Consider the following 5,496-nt stretch of genomic DNA (forward strand, 5'->3'; position numbering starts at 1 on the left):
AGACCCTCATTCTCATATGGAGACTTTTTGTGACTATTGTGATGCGATTTCTCTAACCGGAGTTACTCAAGAACAAATTAGATGGGTCTTATTTCCTTTTTCTTTGATTGGTTCTGCGAAACGATGGTTGAAGAGCCTAGATAAGGCTACTCTTGGTATTGACTCTTGAAAGAAATTGGCACTTGCTTTCTACAAGAAATTCTATCCTCCGGAGAAGACTAACATGTTGAGAGGCCAAATCACTAGGTTCAAACAAAGGGATGAGGAATATTTGTATGAAGCATGGGAGAGATTCAAGGACACTTGTCGATCTTGTCCACACCATGGACTTAGCGAGTGGTTCCTTGTACAACCATTTTGGAATGGTCTATATGAAGACTCCCGAAACATTCTCAATATGGGGTCAAATGGTATGTTTACCGAAGTTGATGACTGAAGGAAAAGTAGATCTATATACTTACATATTCATATATGATTTAATTTAATTTGTCATAAAATTAAATATGGATTTTATGCATGCAAACAAAAGAGCAAAATAGAGGAGAAATCATGTTCTTACATTGGATGTTTCGGTTTTATGGGCACAAAAGAAATCTCCTTTTCTTTTGTTCTTGAGCTTTCCTTTAATGGAAGAACCAAGATCCAAGTGTAGGATCTCTCCTTAGGATTTATACCCAAAGCTTTCTCTTAATTAAGATTAATATTATAAGAACTAGTACAATATTAATCTAGTAGAAAATGACCCAAAAATATTATAATACACTTAATATTTCGGTTTATAGAGAGAAGAAGAGGAGAATTATTTTTCTCTCTAGAATACTAATTTTGGATGAGTGTTGAAATGAATTTGTGATACACAACATTTTGTATATTATTAGGTAAAAATATGAAAAACCATGATGGTTTTTGTCTTCTCAAAACCGGGTGGAAGGGGGGGCTTTTAGGGGAGCCAATGCATGCAATTGTTGCTCTTAACAATAAACAATAGGGTTGCATGGCTAAATAGTAGGTAATCATTGTATTTCCATTAACTTAATAAAACACAATATTTTCCTATTTCTTCCCCTAATTTTCGGCACACATGGATAACAAGTAATCCATTTTATTTTTGTCAATTGTCAATATGTCACATGTCACATGTCACATAAATTTGTTATATATTTTTAACATATTAAAAATCAACGTATTATTAAAATACGTCACATACAAAAATCGACTTAGTAATATCATAATTACTTGTACCAAAATATTTTACCATTTATAAATCACAACAGATTGTATTTATAATAATTCATTCAAATTTAATTGTTACCTTAAACAATTATTTCATCCGAGTAATGATACGATTCAATTACTCAGATCGTATCTTATTTAATCACATTTCAATATGATACGTAAATTTTACTTCCAAAACCGTCCGTCAATTTTCAAATAATTTAATTAACTCGTAACTTTATACGATTAATTAAACAATCAATTAAGAGTGTTGCCCTATAGGTATGACCTAGGGGTCAACTGATCACCACCATCGCACGACAGTAATGTCAAACTCTAGTCAGCAAATCATTACCGATATATGTTGACCAGTTGACAGTAACAAAATTACTTCCCAATTGTATTCTTTATAATGAGATTTAAACATGTGATCATCATGATCAAAAGTCGTGATCGCATTATTGTCGGAGGACACATATTCCAACAATCTCCCACTTGTCCTCGACAAGTGTGCGTCACCAATTCTTGTCCTATTACTATCTCCCACTCAATGCAAGGTGTCTTTCAGGTCGTACTTGCAAGTGATCATATCGAGAGTGGTTTCCTCGATCTGGAGAATAACTGATTGACCGGACTTATCTATCATAGATACTTTCCGAGCGTGGCCACGCATTTCCAGTTCATTACTCCTCGAGTGGCCCTGAGATATTGTTATAACCCTGACTAGGGTGGACAATTCCTATCGCACTCATTCCCTTCGACTAGCCACGCCATCATAACCCAAAATATGCCCATTTGACCCCATTTACGAAGGTCGTAGTAACACAAATCAAAGTTAATCAAATCGTGCCATCTTGGGCGAATAGCCTTTAGTCAAAAGAATCGACTCATTTGAATACTATAGCAGCTCTCGCCACGACCAGGCTATACAAATTTGCCAGAACTCTATAAGCGGTCATTAGGCCCGACAAAAAGTTCCTAACAGTCTGCCTATGTGATCGACTAGTCATCTCACATGACTCTATAGCACTTGAACTTGCCATCAATCGCATCACACTCTAGTCACTTCGAGACGTCACCTCATACAAGTAACTATGGGCAAACACAATGTTAATCCGTGTTCACTTTAACGGGGTTCAATTGTCTCCACAACCCGTTTGGATATAAAAATGTACAAGATGAGTTAATAATAACTCAAACGACAAATGTCGACATCACACTCGGGTAGTCAATATCATATTACAACCTTGTGATGTATATCGTAAGTGTAAACACTTATTGATTGCAATAGAAGTTTAACATGCCATGTGTCCATATGTTCAAACTTCTTACACTTGCATTTTCTTTTACATTCATGTACTCTTTCATAGCATGAATCTTACCAAGTACACATCAAGGTTCCCGACCTTGGTTTTGGTTCTTTAACTTGAAAGAACTTTCTTATCGATTATCACATAACGAACGAATTTGTGATGAATGATATAACTTGTACTGATCAAGTACTCCATCCACACACGATGCACTAGGTACATGTTTTGTAGAGTCTCAAGATTATTAGCCTAGCACTTCTCACAAGTCCTAGCTTAACTAGGAAAGATTATTTTTGAATAACCTCTTATTCAACTAAGCATCTTTCTCAAAACTTCTTATTTCTCTTTCTAGGCTTGAAAGATTTGGGATTCTCATAAATCCTTATATGTGTTCGGATTTTCTATAATATGTGCAACCTCATGACACACAATAGAGCATTCCGTCAAACACTGAAATAGCTCATCGGATTCTACTCGAGAATTCATGACGTTTCTATTATGGCTTAACAATCAATCATCATGCTCTTATGCATATGATTCATAATTGGACATGTACATGATTATTCTAATGGCGGAAACATTAGTTACTAATAATCATGAGATCAACCGTTCATAGGTTCAATGAACGACCATGACTGCTAATGGCAATTCCATTTTCATCTACATGAATAACCTATGTGAATGTTGATACGATGTGTATCTCTTAATACTAATCCAACATCCCTTGATGTAACTGGATTCATCATAGTCATTTTTCATCCAGAATTGAAAACTCAAAAGCTTCTTTATGAAAGAAGGTATTAGCTCGTCATTTTTTAATGAGTGATGAGTTGTAAACATTCAAAGGATGATAGCTCCCACTAAATTCCATGTCTTCACATGAGAATTTCTTAACTCCCACTCAATTCTACACATTTCGAAATTGCCTTCTCAATCGAAATTTATCAAGAATTGAAATATAAATTGCATTGCCAAGTTATTAGGATACTCCCATCATATCCTTTCAAAATACCTATTTTGAAGTGGTCTCATCTTAACCTTACGGAAAGAGATTTTAAATCTCCAACACACTCATGTCATAATGATGTGTAGCAATGTCATTATTCAAATATAAACAATATCTAGAATACGTCCTTCGCAAATACCCTTTTGGAAGGAGGTTTAACCATTTCATAATGAGGTTAAGCAATGACATTTGAGTGGTTAAAACTTTGGCCATTGAAGATATCGGTATATCAAATTTTGCATCTTGATCATAACTAGTATGTAACTTTGATTCATTTAGGCTCTTAAGTAAATCTCAAGGTTGAAACTATTGGTCAAAATTTCCATAAACTTAGTCAAAAACTTGTTAAGACTTTACATTAGTCATTTTTATTCAAAAACTTTCTTTTGGTCTCCTCGTGTAGTTATCATAAGAATATATTTTTTTTTCGATTACTTCACTTGGTCTCTTTAGTCATATAGAACTTACTTGAGACCATAGATCTCATCTATTCGGTATACTATGTAAATAGATATACCTTCATTCAAATCATTCTCTCTTGCGTAGATCTTCATTTACACAAGTACACAATTTTATCTTGCCTTGTGTGTTGTCTCCTCATTTTTCTCCCACTCTATCTTTAGAATAAATACACTATAGATTTAAAGATAGCATATGAGACACAAATTAATGATGTTGAAGTATAAGGAGAACTATCTCATAGTTAGACTAATAGTTATTGATTTTATATGTGTACTTGGTGATTGACATTCCTTTAAGAGAGTTCATAGACCCAAAATCGCTTTATAAACGATCATACACAAGCCTTAAGCATGTGGACATATAATGAAACCCGTCATTATATTTGTCTAATAGATCACTTTAAGTGAATAATCTTATGTTTCAAAGTGCAAGCATTATCCAAAATACAAACCATTTTCCAAAATACCTTTCCATGTCGAACACGGAAACTTAAAGTACTAAAAATCCAAAACATAATTTAAAATAAGACAATGAAAAGGAAAGCTCCATAAAAGCTATCCATAGCTTCTCCATGGTTTCTCATGCTTGCTTTTCCTTTCTCTTGTCTTTGCTTGGTGGAGGCCCTATTTACAATAAAAAGGGAGATACATTATCACAACTTTGCATCATAATACCATAGTTGAATTAGAAACATAAAAGAAGGATAGTCATTTACCTACTAGAGTAATCTTTCCAGCCTTAATATCACCAAGGTATTTGGAACAATTTCTTTTCCAATGTCCCATACCATTACAATAATGGCATTTATCAAGAGGACCCTTCTTGACTTTTGAAGTGCTAGCTTCACAAGTCTTAGCTTTGGTGAATGTGGGAGCTTGCTTCTTGCCCTTTCTCCCATTCTTCTTGAACTTCCCCTTACTCTTAGTGCTTATGTTAAGCACATCCTTTGGTGGGTTCACATTTAACCCCATGTCCCTCTCGGCTTGCACAAGTAACTTGTGCAACTCTTCAAGAGACACATCCTTGTCTTGCATGTTAAAATTCACCCGGAATTGAACATACGCTTTGACTTTGGACAAGGAGTGTAGAATCCTATCTACAATGAGTTCTTTGGGGATTTCAACCTTTTGAATTTTCAAGGTCTCGACAAGCTCAATAAGTTTGAGCACATGAGGGCTAACCTTTTGGGCCTCTTTGAAGTCAAGATCAAAGAATGCCGCGGCCGCCTCATATTGGACGATTCGCGGAGCTTGTGAAAACAGTGTCACAAGTTTGGAGTAAATCTCATTAGCATTGCCCATTTTAAAGGCTCTCCTTTGGAGGTCCGCCTCCATCGCAAATATCAAGACATTTTTCATTTCGGCGGACTCCTTTTGGTAAGCCTCATATGCTTCCCTAGTGGCGGCCGTTGACCTAGTAGTAGGTTCGGGTGGAGAGGCCTCGGTAAGGTAGCGAAGCTTGTCGTCACCTTCGGCGGCTAATTTGGGTTGGGCATCCCAATCG

The 5,496-nt window shown here is 35.6% G+C and overlaps 1 non-coding gene across 1 annotated transcript; it reads right to left on the reverse strand.

Annotated features, from left to right (window-relative positions):
• Positions 1–223: 223 nt before the first annotated feature.
• LOC141635209 (small nucleolar RNA R71) lies at positions 224–330 on the reverse strand. Its single transcript, XR_012539911.1, has one exon. It is a non-coding gene; the product is annotated as a small nucleolar RNA R71 (small nucleolar RNA).
• Positions 331–5,496: the final 5,166 nt, after the last annotated feature.

The sequence above is a fragment of the Silene latifolia genome, chromosome Y, assembly GCF_048544455.1.
Source record: "Silene latifolia isolate original U9 population chromosome Y, ASM4854445v1, whole genome shotgun sequence".
NCBI lineage: Eukaryota > Viridiplantae > Streptophyta > Magnoliopsida > Caryophyllales > Caryophyllaceae > Silene > Silene latifolia.